Below are 23,980 nucleotides of genomic sequence, written 5' to 3' on the forward strand. Positions count from 1 at the left end.
CAGGTGCAGATCTATGGGACAAGCAGATTAATGGTTTGGCACAGACTAGATGGGCTGAATGGCCTGTTTCTGTGCTGTGGTGTTCCATGACTCTATGTCCCTTGAAAAGCAAGAAGGGGGAATCACCAAAAAGGCAAAGTTGGCTTTCATTGATAACGGGATCTAATTTAACAACAGTGAAGTTATGTTGCAAGTGTACAGGGTCGTCCCTAGGGCAGTTCTGTTCTTACTTGATGAAATATATGCTGGCTTTGGAGGCATTGCAGTGAAGGTTCACCAGGCTGATGCAAGATGAAGGAGTTAGCCTATGAAGAGAGATTGAGTCACCTTGGATTCTAAAGAATAAGAGGGAATCTTACAGAAACAAAAAAATTTTGAAAAGGATAGACAAGATGAAGGCAGGAACTAGGGGATATAGACTCAAGATCTGGGGAATAGATTTAGGATGAGGATTAGGAGGAACTGCTTTTCCCAGAGAGTAGTAAATCTGTGGAATTCTCTGTCCAGGGAAGTAGTAGAGGTTACCTCAGTAAATATATTTATGACAGAGTTAGATAAATATTGGCGTGACAGAGGAATTAAGAGTCATGGGGGAAAGGCAGGTAGGTGAAGCTGAGTCCATGGCCAGATCAGCCTTGATCTTACTGAATGGTAGGCTTGATTGGCCAGATGGACTACTCCTGCTATTTCTTAACTTCTGAAATCCCTCAATGTCGATCCTTTCCCATCTCTCAGATTTTGATTTAGCTTCGAAGATATCTCTACTTTTCCAATTCTGGACCTTGGCACATTCCCATTTCTAGTTGCATATTGTTGATGATCATTACCGCAAAAGCCCAAAATGCTGAAGTTTTGCTCTCAGCCTCGTCATCCTCTGCCATCCTTCCTCCTTTCAGATTCTTTTTACTGCCTATTGTATCCATCTTTTTTAGTTTCACTTCCTCCATTAAGCATAAACTGGCTTGCTGGGCACATCCCCCAGTCCTACTACTAACAATACACAACGTAGACTAGCAGGTATATTTTACCTCAAACTGCCCATTAATCCATTTGACAGGTGATACCCTATCACAGATATTCCCCTTTTGTCCTATTTTCTCCACTATTTTCCTTTAGGGATACAGTGTATAACTGGCCCTTCCAGCCCGGTGAGCCACCCTGCCCAGCAACCCACCTATTCAACCCTAGCCTCATCACAGGGCAATTTGTAATGACCAATTGACCTACTAACTGGTCATTTAACAGTTAATTATCAATACATATTAATAGTATTGATACTGCAGGAGGAAATCCACGCAGCCAGGGGAAGAATGTGCAAACTCCATACAGACAGCGCCAGAACTGAACTCCAAGCTCTGACACCCCAAGCTGTTAAAGTATCGTGCTTGCTGCTATGCTACCGTGGCACCCATGCTAGTTTGTAAATTTAAATTACTTTCATATTTCCCTTTTCCTGTTCTAACAAAGGATTTCAGGGTTGAAATGTTGATTGATTCTCTCTCCACAGATGCTGCCTGATATAATGAGTATTCCCAGTTTTAATCTCCTCGATGTTGTTTGCTGTCAAATTTAGTTTGATACTGTTTGCTGTGAAGTATCCTGGTGTAGTTTAATGTATTAAAGGCACTATTTAAATTTACTTTCTACATTGCAATAGTATTGTACAACCTCTATTCGATGATAATACCACAAAGTCAGTCAGCAACTTGTGAAATAAAGTAATACTAAAGTAACAATTGATTCATTCATTTAAAACGATCAGATTGACACAATTCAGGATCTGTTTATCACTTATGACAGTGATAAGTTTTCTTTAACTCTGTAAGATATTTGTATGTCCTTGCTCTGAGCATGTGGGTTCCCTCCGGGTGCTCCGGTTTCCTTCCACAGTCCAAAAACGTACAGGTGAGTAGGTTAGCTGGTGTTGAATAGGTGGGTTGTTAGGCCAGACAGGCCTGCTCCATCCTCTATCGCTACATAAAATTAAATAACATTTCTACCCTCTTCCTTTGAACAACACACCATCTAGCACATACAGCTGCAGGTGAGAATTGAAACCCGGAATTTAATGGGAAAGAAACTCAAGGGAAAAAACAGCATTTTTCATTAATCAAGTCTTGTTTGTGGCTGAGGAATAAGCTGGCATCTTTAAGCTAAGAAACCTAACACAAGTGATTTCAATCTTCCCCAAACACATAACACCTAGAGCGCCGGAGGAACATATTAATCAGTCCTTTGTTATCCAAAATGGAACTCCAGTCACTTTTTCTACTCAAATTAATTATATACAAAATAACGGCTCTGTGGCCAGATCTCCCATGTTAAAAGATCTTACAAATGAAAATGTATCATATTCCTAAGCCAATATCATGGCAAAGACATCAATTAAAATTTGTTCTCTGATGACAGAAACTTCATACATTTAAATCATTGAATGCTTAATTTCCTTCCAGCATTGCATTACTTCACAGGAAAATTTAAATAATGTACGCTGTCAACAGCTTTCTTTCCTTAGTGCCCCAGAGAGAATGGATTGTGTAATGGTATTGAGGGAGTCCTTCAATGGGCTTCAAGTGAGGCATAATATCAAGATCTTCCTCTGTTCTCTCAGCTGGGCAAAATAGGTGTCATGAAAGAAGAGCAGGAGATCTCTCACGGTTTCCGTGGCAACATTAATACATTAACCATGTCACTAATAAAGTTTAAATTAAATGGCTATGTAAATCATTTCAAATTGTTGGACCTAATTGTATACCAGCTGAATGCAATGTTGCAAAAGTGATTATGTTGGCTTTTAGATCAGCGTGAGGTTATGAAATGTGGCTTCATTTAGACTTGGGAGTCCTTGTGCAGGATTCCCTAAAGGTTCATTTGCAGGTAGAGTCAGTGGTGAGGAAGGCAAATACATTTGTTAGCATTCATTTCAAGAGGACTAGAATATAAAAGCAGGGATGTAATGTTGAGGCTTTATAAGGCACTGGTGAGGTTTCACTTGGAGTAATGTGAGCAGTTTTAGCATCTAATAGAGGATGTGCTGGCATTGAAGAGGGTTTAGAGGAGGTTCATGAGAATGACTCCAGGATTGAAAGGCTTCTCGTATGAGGAGCTTTTGATGGCTCTGTGCCTGTACTCACTGGAATTCAGAAGTATGAGAGGGGATCTCATTGAAAACTACTGAATGTTGAAAGACTGAGATAGAGTGGATGTGGAGAGGATGTTACCTGTGTTGGGGAAGTCTGGGATCGGACGGCACAGCCTCAGAATAGAGGGACGTCCATTTAGAATGGAGATGAGGAGGAATTTCTTTAGCCAGTGAATGGTGAATCTGTAGAATTTGTTGCCACAGATGGCTGTGGAGGCCAGGTCACTGGGTATATTTAAGACAGAGGTTAATAGATTCTTGATTAGTCAGAGCATGAAGGGTTATAGGTAGAAGGTGTGAGATTGGGGCAGAGAGGAAAATGGATCAGCCATAATGAAATGGCAGAGGGGACTCGATGGGCTTAATGGCCTAATTCTGCTCCTATATCTTAAGGTCTTATGGTGAATACAAGCCTACTTTCACTTTGCCTATATCAAAGTCAATGTACAGTTTATTGTCACATTGTCAGAAGTACATGTACGCACAGGTGCAATGAAAAATTTACTTACGGCAGCATTACAGGCAGATACCGTCAAATGCACTGCATTCACAAGAGAAACACAGATTAAAGAATACGAGAAAGAGCACATTAGAACTAAAGAGTTCATTGTAGTGCAACGTAGTCAAAATGTTGCTAAGTTGTGTTAGTAATGAAGGGTGTTCAGGTTCATTCATGAACAAATGGTTGAAGGGAAGCTGCTGCTCTGTGTGGTGGTGTGGGACTTCAGGCTTCTGTACCTCCTGTCCGATGGGAGATGCTAGAGGTGGCAGGTCTCAGATGGAGGGCATTTCTGATGATGGATACAGCCTTCTTGCGACAGCACTTTATGTAGAAACTTCCAGTGGTAGGGGGAGATGTAGCAGTAACGTACCAAGCTGAGTCATTACTCTCTGCAGCCTCTTACGCTCCTGCGTCATGATCGATAGAATGGCAAAGTCTTCAAATCGGTGGAGCAGGGTGGAATTTATTCCAGCACTTTAGGATATCCTAGTTCCTAATTGTGCTATCCAGACAATTCCTTTCTGTGGTTTTTTTCATATAGTTCTGAAAATCATCTTCACTCGAGTCCTATCCAATTCCCAATTGAATCTGCTTCCACCATTCCTGGTGGCAATGAATTCCAAATTACCAGTACTACCTACAGAAAACCAAGTTTATCCTTATAAAACCACATGATATAGGAGCAGATTTAGGCCATTCGGCCCATTAAGACCCCTCCGCCATTCCATCATGGCTGATCTATTATCCTTCTCAACCCCAATCTCCAATCTTCTCTCCATAACCTTTGAAGCCCTGACTAATCAAGAATCTGTCAACCTCTGCTTTAAATATACTCAATGTTTGCCCTCCAGAGTTACCTGTGGCAATGAATTTCGCAGTCGCCATCTTCTCCTCATCTCTGTTCTGAATGGACATTCTTCTATTCTGAGGCTGTGCCCTTTGGTCCTGGACTCATAGGAAACATCAGCTCCACGTCCACTTTATCTAAACCTTTCAATATTTGATAGGCTTCAATTAGAGCCCCCCTCATTCTTCTAAACTCCAGCAAGTACAGGCCAAGAGCCATACAACACTCCTCATACTGTAACCCTTTCATTCCTGAAATCATTCTTGTGAACTGCCTCTGGACTCTCTCCAATGCCAGCACATCTTCTCTCAGATATGGTGCCCAAAACTGCTCTCAATACATCTCCTTTGTATCTTCTATTGCAAATTTTAGATGTGTCACACTTGAAATTTTCATTAATGGAAGAATATCTGCTATTTACCTTACATAAACCAGCACAGTTCTCCCGAATCACCCCCTCAACCTTCTTTGCACCAAGAACTGAGACAGCTTCCTCATTCCAAATTTCTCTTTGAAATCACTCATCCCTAGAACCTCATCCGTTAGATTGGACAGTAAATCAGAATCTGAATTAAGTTATTATCATTGACATATGTCATGAAATTTGTTGTTTTGCAGCAATGGTACAGTGCAATTTATAAAATATACGAACATATACAAATGCAACAAGAAATATATATATATATATATATATATATATATATAAAGTTAAATAGGGAGTACGAAAGAGCAAAAGTAGTGAGGTAGTGTTCATGAGTTCATTATCTGTTCAGAAATCTGATGCTGGAGGGGAAGAAGCTATTCCTAATACACTGAGTGTGTGTCTTCAGGCTCCCGAATCTCCACCTCAATGGCAGCAATGAGAAGAAAACATGTCCTGGGTGCTGAGGGTCCTTAATGACAGAGAGCACCATTTTGAGCCATCCCTTTTTGAAGATGTCCTCAATGATGGGAAGGCTGATGCCCCTGAGGTTGAGTTTTCAATGCTCAGCAACTTTTTCCAACCCTGTGTATTGGTACCTCCATACCTGACTGTGAAGCAACCAGTTAGAATGCCCTTCATAGCACACCTGTAGAAATTTGTTAGAGTCATTGGTGACATATTACATTTCCTCAAACTCCTAATGAAATATAATTACTGGCATGCCTTCTCTGTAGTTGCATCAAGAAAATCACTTAACCCCTCAGGCCATTAACACTTTCAGTCATCATGGTTGAAATGTGACTGAACTTCACCTTTGTTTCATATCTGCTGTCTGCTGGAGAAACTCGATGCATCATGCACCATCTGTGGGAGGAAAGGAACTGTTGGCAGTTTGGATCAAGGTCCTGAATCAAAAAACTTGAATCTTTATATATCCCTTAGTCAAAAAGCAATAATTTACCACACATTAATGGCTGCTTGCGAACACTGAACCTCTAAGCTGTGCAGGTGTACGGCCGCACAGTAACTGAAATGTTCCCGTGCACATAGCCTTTGTTACCACACAGGTGGAATTTCCTTTCATATAATGCTAATATAATTTTGAAATCTGTTAAGTCTAATTGTGAAATGCCTTATAATAAATTATGTGTTCATGAATATAATCCATAAATTTTCTACATAATAAACACACCACAACCTTTACTTTGAAAGATTTTAGAGCTTCAACATATTTACATTGTCAGTGTTTCAAGTTACAACACTATTACAAATTGTAACAATAAACACAGAATGGAAGTCAGTAGTTCATTGCTAATAAATCACCAGTCCACTGATCACTATTGCAGCCTAGTCCAGAACTTCCCAACCTGGTGTCCACAGACCCCTCGAGTAATGGTAGCATCCATGGCATAAAAATGGTTGAGAATTGCTGGTCCACTTTTGCTATTATGCCTGTCGGGTATTTTGATTGTCTGACATTGCTTATTTGTGCTGTGAGTTGTGGTTTGATGTGAAAAATTCTATATTCTGACTTTTTTGATAAGTACTTGAAAGAATGGTATTTTTCAATTATTGCCCTAAATATTCATAGCATGCATATTGCCAATAAAAACATTTGAGGTTTTGCACAATTTTTAGGCCGTGTAAAGATCTCCTGCTCAGAGCAATGGTTGGTCTGTGTGGCTGTAAAAAAAAAAAAATTAGAGGGAACGTTGCCTGTGAAGGAATGTTCCAAGCTTTACCATGATTTCAGTGTTGACATGTTTCCAAACATCAATCTAATTTTTTGATTACGAAAATCATAAAAACTGCAGATACTGGAAATCTGAAATAAAAGCAAAAAGTACTCATCAGGTGCCAACATCTGTGAATGTAAAACTGAATTTCCAATAGAAGGTCTTCAACTTGAAACTTTACTTCCTGTTCCACAGACGCTGCTTGACCTACTGAGCATTTTCTCAAACCCTTCATCTCAAACAGGGTAGATATCAGGCCTTGTGAGAATGTTCCCACCCCAGTTCCTTAAAGGAGACTGCAAACTCCTGTAATTCAGGGTAGTCCTTCCCCGAGTCATGAATCAAATTCTGAGGATTCGGCGAATGGTGTGATATTGGGAGATGTGTCAGAACAGGGCGTACAGAATCTTGACCCAAGCCTTGGCAGCAAAGCCTCTGGAACTGAGACCATAGTGCCTGTGACAGGTGATACAGGGTCAGCTGTCAGTAGTCTTCCTGTTGTAGCACCCCGCAGGAGTAAAAGAGTAATTGCTGGGCAGCACTCCAATCCATATCACGAACCAAGGTCAGTTTTAGATGTGGCCTCCATAACTCCTGCAGCAGTGAGTGAGTAATCGAGGACACTTACTGGTATATGGGGGAGAATGTAACCAGGTGGCCCTTGAATATCATTTTTATTGTTAAAGTGCACACATATATTCACCTTAGTGATGCTAAAATACCTGCCTGTGCCTTTAAGAGAAAGCAGTGATGTCATTTTACATGGGTGAGTAGAACAAGAGCTGCTGTGTTCTAGAAAGGACAATGTTCAAATGCTTTTCCCAGGTTTGGTGAGGAATGGTGAATAATATTTGATAATATCCACATAAATTCATTTACACTTGTTTGTAAATCTAGGATATCAGTAATTTGACGTGTTTTACATATGGATGCTTTAGATTTTCACGAGTAAATTAATCAGCACTGGATAGCATGATTGAGAAGTTCCTTAATTGGCCTATTAGGTTAGTATTTTTAGTAAGTCAACTACAAGGCAATATATTGTAAAAGCTTGTCTTTCTTTTTTGTTTCATGACTGAATGTGAGTGTAACAGAGTAATGTGAATGTGTTAATCTCTGTTCACGTAGTGTGAGCGAGGAGAACCCATTTCAGGCTCTAGCCTAAATGTGTTGGGAAGTTAAGCACGCATGTGTCAAATGTGAGTATATCCTTTAGTTAAGATGACGTGTATTTATTCATATTTTCAATGTTGTGTATAAGGTACAAGGTTGGTGGGATTCTAACGTTGTTTGTATTGTTTTTTTTAGAATTGCCGCTACCATATTGGTTTTGGAAATTTTATTTTAGGTATTTTCATGCTGTGTATGTAACAAGGGTGTGGTCTGAAGTTACACTGAGATTGTAATAGCGGGAACTTGTAAAATTTATTTTGATACCCTCTTACTGCAATAAAACATCTAAAGCAGATAAAGGAATTTAAGAGCCGATGAAGTATTTGTTGTCCTGCGTGTGTATTTTTCCCCAGCCTACAAAATACATTCCCATCCACCACTGTTTCACTGTCTAAGCTGCACTACGTATATCATTAGTTGGTAGGCCTGCCATAGGTTCAAAGGTCATAGTCCAATAAAATCATTAACATAATGATGAGATCTTAATGAAAAGTTAGGACAGGATCTCGCTGATGTAAAATTCATCTCAAAACCATAGGAGATACCATAAAAGACTCTGCAGATGCTGGAAATCTTGAAAAGTGCATGCAAAGCACTGGAGAAACTCAGCAGGTTTAGCAATGAGCAGAGGGAAATGAACAGTTGATGTTTTGGAACAAGAACCTTCATCAAGGAGATGCATATAACAAAAAATTCTTCTAGATTAAGATAACAACAAACACTCCACCCTCTTTCCCTGTACTCCTGACCCCTTGTTCCTACCAAATACTCATGTTGTGTCACAGATCACTGATCCCATAATAATTTCCACTATTGCCTATTAGCAAAACTGACTACTGGAGCCAAGATTGAGATCTCTCCATATTATTTAAATAAGTCAGGATTTAACATAGCTAGGATCTCACATCAAGATATGAGTTGGGGGCCTTTCTCCCACCAGACCCAGTGTAGGCCAACTTCTCAGTTAAACTCCTTGGTGACCCATAGTATAGGCTCATAGGCCCATGATGTTGCTCTAGGCCAACCTAAGATTACTCTAACCCTTCCCTCCCACGTAGCCCCCCAGTTTTCTTTTATTCGTGTGCCCATCGAAGAGTCTCTTAAACATCTGTAATGTATCTGTCTCTACCAAAACTTCTTGCAGTATGTTCCATGATTCCACCACACCCCATGTAAAAACAAACTATCTTTGACTCCTATACTTACTTCTGATCTCACATAGTAGCCACTTCTGCCCTGGGGAAAAGGTGCTTGCTGTCCACTCTATCTATTCCTCTTTTCATCTTTAGATATCAAGTCATCTCACACCTTCTTTCCAGAGAGAGAACCCCTCATAAAACATGCTCGCTAATCCAAGCAGCATCCTGGTAAATCTCTTGTTCACCTCTCTAAAGCTTTCATCTTAAAATAACTCCCTCAGTACACAAAGTAGGGTTGGTAGTGGAGGGATGCCGAGTCCCTCTATTGGGTAGTACAGTGCCATCCCACAACATGTGTTTCTGGGGAATGCTTCCTCAGCTCAGATCAGTTAAAACATTAGCAAGCAAATGAGATCGCCATTTGTTTGTAATCATAAAATTATTGACTTCAAAAGTGCCCAGACTTGATGACTAGTTATTATTAACTGTACCATCACTTTTCCTCAGTAAAGAATGAGTGTTGGAGGTTGTTCCACAATCTGGCCCACTTGCTTGGGAAAAATTGCGACTGTTTTTCTCTATTTCTTCCAGGGATATTGGTGAGGCCATCATTGACCTCTGACTTGAATTGGAATTGGTTTATTATTGCCACATGTATAATGAAAAGCTTATCTTGCATATTTTTCAAATCCATCTATTACTCAGTGCAGTGAGATAGAGCAAGGCAAAACAATAACAGAGTACTGAATAAAGTACCCAGAAAGTGAGGTGCAGCTGGGCAATAAGGTGCAAGATCATAGTGAGGTAAGTTGTGAGTTATTCCCATGTTTCTACAGAATAGTTTGCACGGGCAGATCAGAGGGCATTTAACCACACTGGTGAAGCAGGACTCGCATGGAGAGCAAGTTTATACATAATCCATTTGGCTTTTTATAATAATTTGTTAGTGTCAAAGGCTGAGGGGAGAAGTTTTTAAAAATGATTAAGACATTGCACCATCAGAATATTTTCCTAGGTAAATACAAGAAACACAATAGAATCAATTAAATACTACACCCAATAGGACGGACAAATAAACAATGTGTAAAAGGCAATAAACTGTGCAAATACAAAAAAAGAAAAAATAATAATAATAATAAATAAACAATAAATATTGAAAGTGTAAGATGAAGAGTCCTTGAAAGCGAGTCCATAGGTTGTGCGAACAAATCAGTGATGCAGCAAGTGAGCATGAGTGAGGCTGAAGAGCCTGATGGATGAGGAGAAATAACTGTCCCTGAACCTGGTGGAGCAGGTCTTGAGGCTCTCCTGATGGCAGCAGCAAGAAGAGAGCATGACCTGGGTGGTGGGGTCCCTGATGATGGATGCTGCTTTCCTGCAACAATGCTCCATGTAGATGTGCTCAATGGTAGGGAGGGTTTTACCCGTGATGGACTGGGCCATATCCATTACATTTTGTAGGATTCTCCATACAAGGGCATTGGTGTTTCCAGTCACTATACCAGTCAATGTACTCTCCTCCCCACATCTACAGAGGTTTGTCAAAGTTTTAGATGATATGCTGAATCTTTGCAAACTTCTAAGAAAATAGAAGTGCTGCCTGCTTTCTTCATAATAGCAGTTACATGCTGGACCCAGGACAGATCCTCCAAAATGATAACACCGAGGAATTTAAAGTTGCTCACCCTCTCCACCTCTGATCCCCCCACAAGGCCTGGCTCACGGACCTCTTGTTCCTCAAGAATCAGCTCCTTGAGTGAGAGGCTGTTGTGGCACCGCTCACCCAAACTTTCAATCTCCCTCTCTATTCTGAATTGTCACCACCTATGACTTGGCCAACAACAGTGGTGTTGGTGGAAAACTTAAATATGGCATTGGAGCTGGGCAATACACACAAAATGCAGGAGTAATTCAGCAAGCAGAGAAACTTCATCAGGATGTTTGTTCTCCACCAGAGATGCACCCTGACTTGCTGAGTTCCTCCCGCATTTTGTGTGTGTTCACTTTTATAAATAAATTCCCTTTGCGTGTTAGTTCAAATAACCAGCTGTCCTCCAGTATCTTAGAACATGAATGAGAGAAGATGCTGAGAGAACTGCAGATGTAGATTACAACACTATCTCCTTGTGATAGTTGGCAAAGAAAGCCCTCAAAGTAATTCTGGGTTGTTATTTTGGATGTCTGCAGGAACAATGTAAAGCTGAGACACTGAGAATGAAACAGTAATGAATCACTGATGTACGGTTTGATGTGTGTGTAGTTAGATTTACTTTCAACTATGCTGGAATTCCAAAATAAAACAAAATGACATTGCCATGGCATATTCAAACAATCCTGTCTTTGTAAAAAAGGAAATACACATTGATATATAACCTTTTACCAGTCCAGGTGACTCTCCAACTTTTATCTATAAAGTATGATAGGATAAAGAGCAGCTTATTTCTGCACAACAAGAGTCCCTAAACACCAGTGAGTGTACTTATTATATTTAGAAATAGTGCAGACCCTCCCAATACAATGAGCCCACGCTGCCCAATTACACCCGTGTGACCAATTAACGTACTAACCTGTACATTTTGGAATGTGGGAGCAAACCAGAGCACCCAGAAGAAACCCACACAGTCACAGGGAGAATGGACAAACTGCTCAATGACAGTGTGGCAGAATTAAAACCAGGTTGCTGGCTAACTCCTACACTACTGTGCTGTGTAGTCTTCAAAGTATAGCCACGGAATCTTGCTCGTCTGCAGGAGAGGGCTGCTGGAGATGTGGTTTGCATGTCAGTCATTGGGACAAAGCCAATACCGTGGAGTTCATCGTTCTCCTCTGACACTATTATTATATGTTCCGTGTGGTCTTGGATGTACATTCTCCTCAGCTTCCCAGGTTCAGTTCCATCTGCATTTTCACAGAATCACAAAACAGCTACAGCAGGAAAGGAGTCCATTCAGCCCATCTTCTGGACCAGCATCACCTGTGGGCAATCCAGCTACAACCACTACCCAACCCACTCTACAGAGCTTTGCAAATTCTTCCCTTTCAGATACCTATCCAGCTCTCTTTGGGTTGTTAGATTTGAATCTGACTCCACTGACCTTAACCTATTTCAGACCCTAACCTCTTGCTGAAAAAATAAGATTTTCTTTGTTACGTTCGGTTCTTCTGTTAATTACGAAGAGCATAAGAACTAGGAGACGTGTAAGCATTTTGTCCCCTCAAGCCTGTTTCAGATTTCAGCAAGATCATGTCTAATCTCGTCACCATTTCCCATACTATCCTCATCTCCCTTGATTCCCTCAAAATCTGTAAATCTACCAACGCCAGCTTTTCATGAACTCATTGGCCAAGCCTCTACAGCCTTCCAGGTAGAAAATTCCAGAGAGTCATCATCCGCTGCACAAAGAATTTTCTCCTCATTTCAATCTTAAAAAGGCTACCTTTTACACTAAAATTGCCACCACCGGTTTGAGATTCCCCAGGCAGAGGACCCATCTTCCCAGCATCCGTCTGTCAAGCTTTGCAAGAAGGTTTCCTTTCACATTTCCTCTTGCCCTACAGAACTCGGGAAAACAAAGGCCCCAGTATTCAATACCTCATGTTGCAAATCTGAGGGCAGTCAAGTGAATATTCTATGGCAAATAGATATTACTTCATGTAAGAAACACAAAACTGTTATCAATATTCCAGGGTCTATACTCACCCAGATCTCAAATTTGTAATTTTACTTTATTCTTGTACACAAATCCTCTTGTGATAAAGTCCAGAATCCCATTTATTCACAGAGAGCTAGAGGAACTCAGTAGATCAGGCAGCATCTATGGAGAGGAACAGTCAAAATTTCGGGTCAAGATCCACCATTTGGATCCAAATAATGGGTCTTGACCTGAAACAGGACTGTGCATTACGCCCCATGGATGTTGCCTGACCTGCTAGGTTCTGCCAGCTTGTCACCTGTTACTGCAGTTCTCTTACTGTGGCTGCATATTGGTCTTCAGTTCAGCCACCAATGTATAAGAACACCTTGCTTTCTTTGAATACCAACTATCATTTTTTTAAAAATGATAACTTTAATTATTTATCAACCCTATACTAGCCCTATGTACTGACCAGCAATCCCCAATTTAATCAGAGCCTAATCTCAGGACAATTTACAATTAACCCACAATCAGTGCGTTTTTGGACTGTGGGAAGAAACTGGAAGAGCCAGGCAGTCACGGAGAGAACGTGCAAACTCCTTAGATAGAGGCAGTGGTAAGAATTGAACCAGGTCGCTGTTACTGTAAAGCTTTGTGCTAACCACTACACTGCCAAACCAGGCCACTTTACTTCACAGCTTTTCTCACATGAAATTCCATCTGCATGTTCTTTCCCCAGGTTCTCTGTCTGACCGTCTATCCTCTTTACCCCTTCTTGCTACTCACATTCCCACCTGCAGCTATATCATCAAAAAACCTGAAAGTAAAACCATTGTTCACCTCAACCAAACTATTAATAAGGATTGCGAACAGCTGCAGCACAATTACCAATCCCTGTAATGTCCTATTAATCAGAAGGTGCCAATGTGAGTGAAATGCATTCATTCCTACTCACTACTTCCAGTCCTGTAACTTATTTTTAACCCCTGCCCATGCATTATTCCAAAATTGTCTTACTTTGCTCACCAACCTTTTACTCAAAGCCTTCTGAAAATCCAAATCCACCAATCTGACTGGTTTTCCTTTATCTCTTTGATTCTCAAACAAGTCTGGTACAAAAGCCAAGCATAATTTTCTTGCAAAAATTTGTGCTGATTTTGCTCCATTTTTTTTTAAATGTTACACTATTGCAATGAATTAGGTGCAAGTCAGCCATTTTTTGTCAAATTGCCTACTGCCTATGACTTCTTTAATGAGATAGAGATGTTAGCAAGAGCACAAAGGCTTGATTCCAAATATCTCCCTAGAGGAAACACCAATCCAACTAACAAGGATTTTCTCCACTTATTGAATTGTTTGATTTATGTAGGAATACAAGAGAATGTTCTGCAGGTTAAGACTAATATTTCCAGTGGCTGGGAAAGCTACAGTTGGACAGCTACTGTGCCAGTTATCTAATCACTTGGCAACAAGGCCCAATAACAATGAAATGGCTGAACTAAATTCAGTTCCTGCTACACAATCACGCAATAAACAGACTGCTTCATGAGGACATACTCTGCAAAGCTCTGTTAGTGTCCATGTTCAGTTTGTAGCTCAGACTGCACACACAAAAGAATTCACTTCCAAGGACTGTCCATGTTATACAGTGACAAGTTTGTTCTCTTTTAACTTAATATTTCTCTCTACTGAATTGTCTGAACATTGGAATTGGATTTCATTTCCATTAAATAGCAAGGGAGAGCTGCACTATCAGAGACACCCTCTCACGTGGAATTGGGGTCACGTTTTTCCTATTTTGGTGGTCGTTATAGATTTCATATTGGTATTTGAGGAGTCTTCCAGGATCCTGGACTAAACAAGCAGGAGTTTACGTACAGGGAGGTGGAAGACTGGGGTTGTGGAGAGAAACAGTATTTATTCAAAGTCATAATAAATTCATTACATAGTACGTACATGTTACCATATACTACCTTGAGATTCGTTTTCTTGCAGGCATTTAAAGGGAAATTTAAAAAATTACAAAAAATTATACATAAACAAAGACTGGCAATAACCAATGTGCAAAAGAAGACAAATAGTGCACATAAAAAAAAATAACACTGAGAACCTGAGTAGTAGAGTCCTTGAAGGTGAGTCTGTAAGTTGTGAATCAGTTCAGAATTGGGTGAAGGAAGTTATCCATGCCAGTTCAGTGCTGGGTACTTGGTGATTTCGTACCATTGATGCAACCAGTTAGGATACTCTCCACGGTGCATCTATAGAAGTTTGTCAAAGTTTTAGGTGAGCTACTGAATCGATGCAAACTTCTAAGAAATTAGAAGTGCTGTCAGGACTTCTTTCTGATGGAACTTATGTGCGGTTCCCAGGACAAATCCTCTGATACTGTAACACCAAGGAATTTAAAGTTTCTGACCCACTTCACCTTTAAGCCGCTGTAAAGAAGAGGGCATGTTGGCCATTGTAGTCCACAATAGGGTGACTGCTTTGGGCACCAGCTGGCCATTTATACACTGCAGCAAGATAGGCAAGTAGGAGGTCAAGTAAGTCATCTGTGGTGGCTGGTCATTTGCATATAAAGACACTGCTCTTTGCCAGATTGTCTAATGATTCAGGCACACCTCAACCTCTCCTGATGACAATTATCAGAGAAGACAAGGATGCATTTATGCTGGAGCTTCCACCACACGTGGGTAATTTATTGAAATGGTGAGTGAACTGCTGCTCATTTCTACAAATTCACTCATGTGCACGTTACAAATGGATTAATATGTTTAACATGCCTAAGACCCTCCAAAAGCAGCAAACTTTAAATTCCTCCACCTGTCCCTGATTTCAACTAATTAGCATTAGGTCATTCTTTAACCACCCAATTATCATTTGCAACACTTCTACACAAAACACCTGTCACATCAATACACAATAAAACATTTGGCTCCCATTTTATGAGAAACAGTTTAACTCACTTCCAAGCCCCACAACAAAAGACTAAATTCTGGACTTGCATTGATGTATTCATTCACAGGATATGATCACATTAGAGCATACGAATTAAGAGTAAAAGTAGGCTGCTCAGCCCATCAAGTCTGTACTGTTATTTAATGATATTATGGCTCATCTAATTGTAACCTTGTTTGTGCAGCCTCATCTCCTCATGGTAACCTAACATCCTTTCTCTTATGAAGAATTTACCCACACCTGCCTTAAAAATATTCAGAGATTCTATTTCCACCTTTTATGAACAGGTGATGACTCTGGACCTTCAAAGAACAGATTTCACCTTATCTCAGTTGTCTTCTGTTTAACATGTAACAGTCCATGAGCAGCATGGGTAGGATCTGTCAGGAAGACCATACTTTAAGATTGTAAGATTATTGGGAGGTTATTGAAGGAAAGAACAGATGAGTTGGGAGATGTAGTTATAGAAATGACTGGATTGATCTTAAAAAAAAAAGCTATATTATTGAAACCCCACTACCCAGGCCATGCTCTCTTCTCACTGCTGCCATCAGGAAGAAATATAGGAGCCTCAGGACTCACACCACCGGGTTCAGGAACAGTCATTACCCCTCAACCATTAGGCTCTTGAACCAAAGGGGATAATTGCACTCAACTTCACTTATCCATTCATTGAAAGGCTCCCACAATTTACAGACTCACCTTCAAGGACTCTTCATCTGATGTTGTTGATATTTATTATTTATTTATTACTACTTTTTTTTGTATTTACAGTTTGTTGTCTTTTTCACACTGCTTGAGCACACAAGTTGGTGCAGTCTTTCAAAGATTCTATTATGGATTTATTGAGTATGCCCACAAGAAAAAGTATCTCAGGGTTGTAAATAATGAGATATATGTACTTTGAAAATAAATTTACTTTGAACATTGAATTATTGATCTGAACACATTGGTTTGACTTCCACCTCAGCAGCTGGGAAATTTAGATTCATGTAATCTAGAATGAAAAGTTATTCTCAGCAGTGGTGAGCATGAAACCACAAGACTGTAATGAAAAACTATTTGGTTTGCAGTACATTTTCAGGGAAGTGGAACTGCTTGTTCATCCCCATTCTCATCACTAAGACACAAGGGACTGAGGATGCTGGAATCTGGAGGAATGTGCAAGATTCTGGAGGGGTTTGCTGACCTCGATCCACCTCTTTCCTTCACCTTTACGTACTGACTATCTCCCCTCTACCTTTCAGTGTGGATGAAGACCCATTTAAAGATTAGAGTTATTTCTCATATGTATATCAAAACATATAACCCCATCGGTGAAGAAACTACACAGCATCCATGCCAGGACAACCAGACTCAACAACGGTTACTTCGCCCAAGCTGTCAGACTGATGAACACCTCGACCTGCTAACTCACCCCACCACCACTACTTCATCATCCCGTCAGAGTCACCGCATGTACAGCCTCCCCTGTACCTTGCGTACAATCAATCTATATTATTAGTCTATGCAGTTGATTTTTTTTCTATTGTGTTCTTGATGTTTATTGTGGGGATTTTTTGCCACATCGGATCCAGAATGACAATCATTTTGTTCTCCATTACACGTGCACTGATAGATGACAATAAACCATCTTGAATCTTGAATTCTGTTTTCTCACATCAATTTACAGCAGCTACTGTAAATCTGAAATAAAACAGAAAATGCTGGGAACACTCAATAGGTCAGCCAGCACCTAATATAGGAGAAACAATGAAAACTCATTGAGCTAAATCATTAAATTATTTCCCTCTCTAGTATGCTCCCTGATCTGATGAATATTTTCAGCATTTTCTGTTTTAGTACAGTGTACTTACTTTGAAATGTCATATCTATAATCTTCATTTTATTTAAAGTGTGATATGCATTATCAAAGACTCATTGGAAGAAAATCCTAAATGTCGTACCATCTCAGATAATGAGCTATAATTTCTTTTACAAGTTGTCCATCAACCAGTTCATCTTCACTCCTTGGGAACATTCAATAGAAGGAACATTTTCCATCATTAAAATAAATTGTACCCATTACTTACCTCCACAGAACCTTTAATAGAAGCTTCATCCTGAAGGTTGCCAATGGAATTCTAAACTACCTACGGTGAAAGAAATATTCTATTGTCGCACAACTCTTGGGCCACACTGCATTACTGCTGAAGTTTCAAACCTGTTTTAACAGCCTCCAGCATCCGTGATTCTTAGCACAAACACATTACCACTTGACGAGAGGTGATTGAAATACATGATGGCTGACTCCCCAAGTGTATCGTTGAGCTTCCTTGCTGTTATGGACTGGAATACCAGAAAGGGATGGAGCAAATGGTTTCAGTAATAACTCTCAAAGGAGAAATGCATTGCAATTTGAAAAGGGTTTTATAGCAGGGACTGGCATGCTACAGCCTTCTATACTCAGCTTTTATATCTGATGTTCCCAACACTCACTTTATTTTCCTCCCTGTCGTTTCAATCTGCTATTTACACTTTCCATAGATCTAGATCTGTTCGCCCACTTTCACTATCCCTTTTGTCATGGAATCTCTTCTGCCTTTCACTCTGCGTACAGACTGTTCTCTATATTCTCTTCACCAAAGCCCCTAACACCCCCCCCCCCACACCCCCAGCCCCATACCCACACAGACAAAATGCTGGAGGAACTCAGCAGGTCAGGCAGCATCAGTGGAAATGAATAAAATAATTAACGTTTTGGCCCGAAACCCCTCATCTGAACCCATCCTGATGTAGGATCTGAACCTGATTATTGCTCTGGATAGATGCTGCCTGACGTGCTGAGTTCCTCCAGGTAGGTAGGTAGGTGTGTGTGTGTGTGTGTGTGTGTGTGTGTGTGTGTGTGTGTGTGTGTGTGTGTGTGTGTGTGTGTGTGTGTGTGTGTGTGTGTGTGTGTGTGTGTGTGTGTGTGTGTGTGTGTGTGTGTGTGTGTGTGTGTGAGAGAGAGAGAGAGAGAGAGAGATACACTGGATTTCCACTCCCCTTTATCTGCATTCAAAAACTTGCTTTACTTTTAACTTGTATTCTATGGCTGCACCCTCTGGTCCTAGACGCTCCCATTTTTGGAAACATATCTGCACATTCACTCAGTGTAGGCCTTTCAGGGGTGGATTGTGGTTTCATGTGGTCTTGAGTTCAGCACTTTCCATACCAGGCTTTGATACACTATAAGATGCCAGACTGTAATGAGTGCTCCAGGCTTGTGCCTGAGGGTGTTGGTCTCCAAGGTTTTTAGAGCACCTAAAATAGTTAATTATTATGAACCATTAATCTCTTAGACTTCCTTGTGTTTTTCTCGAGCAACTCATTCTTTGTGAAGTCGTCTCCTGGTGCTTTCTGCTAAAGTTTGTTAAGTTTATTTTGATTGGCTTGGGGATTCCATATTGTATTATTTAAGCGGATGCCTGATAAGTACTAATTGTAAGGTCCTAGTTTTGAGAATGCTACATCTCATGGTGTTACTCAGCTGAGCCACCAAAGTTCTTTTAGAATTATTATGAACAAACTCCTGTCGTTGTCTCTACATCAGTGTCTGTCTTTCCTCTGCACTTGGGTTCTGATATTGCCAGATCGTGACACCCAACAGGACAAAGGAGCTGTGGAAAACAGATTATCCCTACTTCCTCCGTAATAGATATTGTCAAACCTGCTGAGTATTCCCAACATTTCGTTTGGACATTTGGATATCCAGTTCAAATGAAGGATCTCAACCTGAAATGTCAACTGTCCATTTCCTCTTCACAGATGACCAGCTGAGTTCCTCCAACAGTTTGTTTTTATTCCAGCATGTTTTGCTTAAATCAAATCAGAGTCATTTTTATTAACCCTGATATAATCTGTGAAATTGGTTATTTTGCAACAGCAGTACAATGGAATACTGTACATAAAAACTACTATAAGTTACAATAAGAAATATTTTAAACAATTAAACAATTAGGGTAAAAGGAGAGTAAAATATTGAGAGAGTGTCCATGGGTTTGTGGTCCATTGAGAAATCTGATGGGGGAGGGGAAGAAGCTGTTCCTAAAACTTTGAGTGTGTGTCCTCAGGCTCCTGTATCTCCTCCCTGATGGTAGCAGTGAGGAGAGGCCACGTCCTGGGTGCTGAGGGCCCTCCATAACAGAAGCCACCTCCTTGAGGCATTGCCTTTTGAAGATGTCCTTGATGCTGAGGCGGTGGGGGGGGGGGGGGGTGGCTGGTGCCATGATAGACTGGACTGAGTTTACAACACTCTGCAGCTTTTCCCGACTCTGGGCATCGGCAACTTCACACCAGATGATGATGCAACCAGTCAGAACGTTCTCCACAGTACATGGGTAGAAATTTACCAGAGTCTTTGGTGATGTACAAAATCTTCTTAAACTCCCAATGAAATATAGCCACTGGCCTGCCTAGTGGATCCTCCAATAACAAACAAAAGAAAATCAGAGATGCTGGAAATCCAAGCAACACACACAAAAAGCTGAACGAACTCAGCGGGCCAGGCAGCATCTATGGAAAAGAGTAAACAGTTGATGTTTTGGGCCAAGACCCTTTATCAGGTCCTGATGAAGGTCTTGGCCTGAAATGTTGACAGTATACTCTTTTCCATAGAGGCTGCCAGGCCTGTTGAGTTCCTCCTGCTTTTTAAGTGTGTTGTAGTGGTTCTTCCAAACAGTTGACACTGGACTGTTAGGCTGAAAATCTTTCTTTTGTGCAGGATAATTGTGCAAGTCTACAACTGCCATTTGTGTCTGAAATTTTTTTTAAATTTGCTATATGTTCAGTATGTGGGATAAATTCCCTCATTCCCCACTACCTCCCTACAGATCCATGAATAACTGGTCCTGGGAATAGTGGGCAATTAATCATTCAAAAGAGATGATTGTTGGAATAAATTAGCTAAATAGCATCTCACTGTGCAAAGTGGAGTGTTTATGATTCCAAAAACTGGCACCAAAATTGTACTGTTTCGAAGATGATGTGTAATATTGAGAGGAAAAGATGTTTGGAATAGAAAAATGAGCCATAGAGCAGAATAATGGGCCACGAGGGACCAGGAAGAACTCTGGATGAATTTCTACTACTTGATTTTAGTTAGGAAGGCACCAGCAAGGATGGTAACATTAACCTCCATATATCCAAGCTGAAAGAAAATATGCAGTCAATGTTCTTCCTTTAGAATGCCCACAGCTTGGTGGGCAGGGTGAAGGTTAAAATCAAGAGGATTTATTTACAGCTGAATGTCACCAGCACGATGCTAGGAACTGGGCAACGACTCAAGTCAGCAGATCAGAATCAGGATCCTGTGAAATTTGTTGTTAGGCAGCAGGAGTACATGCAATACATAATAATAAAACAGTAAATACGGTTAGTGTATATATTAAAATAGTTAAATTAAATTAGTGCAAAAAGAGAAAAATAGTAGAGATGTGGTGTTAATGGGTTCAATGTCCATTCAGAAATCTGATGACAGAGGGGAAGGAGCTGTTCCTGAATGTTGAGTGTGTGTCTTCAGGCTCTTGTACCTCCTCCCTGATGGTAGCAATGAGAAGAGGACATGTCCTGGGTGATGGGGGTCTTTAATGACAGATGCTGCCTTTTTGAGGCATTTGCTCCCTGAAGATGTCCTGGATGCTGGGAAGGTTAGTGTCCATGATGGATCTCGCCATGTCATTACCATGTCCTAGTTGAAACCCTGTCACTCATTCAGGAAGCAGATGAAGTGTTAATAGTCTGCTAAGCATATGGAAAGGTAAAGACCTGCCAAGCACCCAGCACTCATTTAGAATGTTCCTCAGTGAGGACAGAAACTGTACGAATGTTCCTGCAGATGTGACAAGGAAAGATTGCACCTCTGTCACCTCAGACTCCTCTGCTTCCCACCTGGTAGGTTAGACCTAGTCTCTCATTGGATCCCTTCTTGCAGTGGGTGAGGAGCATTCCCTAAAGTTTGAATTGCCATTCCCTCCAACCCATGGATGCTTTCCTTCAGAGGAGAGCTTGGGCAGATTATTGGTAGATGGGATTTAATCCAGAAAAGTATGAGATGATTGATAGATTTTGGAAAATCAAATAGGAATAGGACATACTCAAGATTAATGATTCAAGATAGTTTATTGTCATTTTTCAATATTCAAGTAATAGAAAAACAAAATGATTGTTACCCTGGATCAGATGATCATATCAGAACTTCAATAAGTATGAAGAACACAATGAAAAGACGATAAGTATAAAGATTAGTTTTATATATATATAGATATAGATATATACATAAAGTGATGTCAGTTATAGGAGTGTCTGTACATATGAAGACTCTGATAGGAAAGGATAAAGTAGTGGGGTGAGTTATACAGCAAATGATAGAGTAATGAGAAACATTGATGAAATTTGGTGCCCAAGTCCATAGTTCTCTGAATGTGCTAAAACAGGTCACTAGGGTGGTGAAAGATTCATATGGCTTGCCTGCCTTTGTAGGTTGAGGTACAGAATATAAGAATTACAGTGTGGTTTTGCAACTTGACAAAGTACTTGTTAAGCCACACTTTCAAGTATTGGTGCACTTGTGGTCACAAACTATGAGAAAATGATGATTGTGGTAGAGAGTCAGAGGAGAATCAATCTTGCCGGTGAAATGTCAATCTTCTGGAAAATATTTTATTATTTATTTATTGAGCTACAACTTGGAATAGGCCAAGCCACCCAGCATTCTACCAATTTAGCCCTAGCCTAATCATGGGTCAACTTACAATGACCAATTAACCTACCAACCAGTACGTATTTGGACTGTGGGAGCAAGCTAGAGTTCCTGGAGGAAACAGATGTGGTCATGGGGAGAAAGTACAAACTCCTTACAGAAAGCAGTGGGAATTGAACCCGGGTTGCTGGTACTGTAAAGCACTGTGCTAACCACTACACTACCGAGCTTCCCCAAATTGTTCCTTTAGTTGGGGTAATATTACTTTATGTGTTGTGTGTGAGTTATGTGTACTGTGTTGTGCACTTTGCTCAGTAGGAATGTTGTTTCATTTAGCGGTGCAGATATGTGGGGTTGAATGACAATGAACTTGAACTTGAACTTGATCCATGATGATCTTAAAAGAAACAACAGAATACTGGGAGAACTCGACGGATCAGGGAGCATCTTTGAAGGGTAACAACAAGTCGACATTTCAAGCTGAGATGTCCAGATGGACCCGGGAGGTTAACTATCTATTTGCCTGACCCGCTGAGTTTTTGTTCCAGATTCAAACATCTACTCGCTCTTCTGACTGAACCATGATGTTTCTTGGACTGGAGAGTTGGAGTTATGAGGAGAGATTGGATAGGCTGGGCTCATGTCCCCTGTACTGAAGGGGCTGAGGGGTGATCTCAAAGAAATGTTTAATATTATAAGGTATATAGGTTTTTAAATAGTCAATGTCTTTTTCCCATTGGCAGGGCCATCAAAAACAAGAAGAGGGCATTTTTAAAGAAAATCTGAGGGGTAGGTTTTTATTACACAGGGAATATTGATATCTAGAACACGCTGCCAGAATATGGGTAGGAATCAGATACAATCAGTACATTAGGAGACGTTCAGACAGGCACTTAAGTAGGCAAAGCATAGAGGGGTATGGTCCTCATGTGGACAACTGAGATGGTAAACAGGTTGGTATTGACACATTGGGCCTAGTGCCATTTCTGTTCTGTGACTTTCAGCAACTAAAACTCTGTGTGAGAATGAATCAGAAATAAAGTTGCAGACCTTGAAAGGAGGAGCTCAGTATTTAAATAGCCCACGCTGTTGTGGCTGATTTGGAAGGAATCAGTGGCTGCAAGGAACTGCAGGAAGTTGTGGACATGCTCAGTCCATCAAGGAAACCAGCCTCCCCTCCATAGAATCTGTCTACACTTCTCACTGCCTCAGTGAAGCACCCAGCATCATCAAAGATCCCACCCATCCCAGACATTCTCTCTTCTCCCCTCTCCCTTCTTATACACTTCTATCAGGTCACCTCTCATCCTCCATCGCTCCAAGAAAAAAAGGCCAAGTTCACTCAACCTATTCAAATAAAGCATGCTCCTCAATCCAGGGACCATCCTTGTAAATCTCCTCTGTACCCGTTCTATGGTTTTCACATCCTTCCTGTAGTGAGGTGACCAGAACTGAGCACAGTACTTCAAGTGGGGTCTGACCAGGGTCCTATATAGCTGCAACATTATCTCTCGGCTCCTAAACTCAAGGCCAATACACCGTATGCCTTCTTAACCAGAGAGTTTGCCTTCATTGGTTGGGATGTTGAGTGTTTAAGTTGGGGTGTATAAACCTCTGGAATGGCCATATTTGTTCTGTATAGTTGGCAATACAGTGCGGAGTAGGTCCTTCCAGCCTTTCGAGACACTCCACCCCAGCAACCCCTG

General features: G+C 40.7%; 1 long non-coding RNA gene across 1 annotated transcript in view; it reads right to left on the bottom strand.

Moving 5' to 3' along the window:
* The window catches only part of LOC140734103 (uncharacterized), a 166,831-nt gene that overhangs the window by 940 nt on the left and 141,911 nt on the right, over window positions 1–23,980 (bottom strand). The window lies entirely within an intron of this gene.

This window comes from Hemitrygon akajei, chromosome 10 (genome assembly GCF_048418815.1).
Source record: "Hemitrygon akajei chromosome 10, sHemAka1.3, whole genome shotgun sequence".
Lineage (NCBI taxonomy): Eukaryota > Metazoa > Chordata > Chondrichthyes > Myliobatiformes > Dasyatidae > Hemitrygon > Hemitrygon akajei.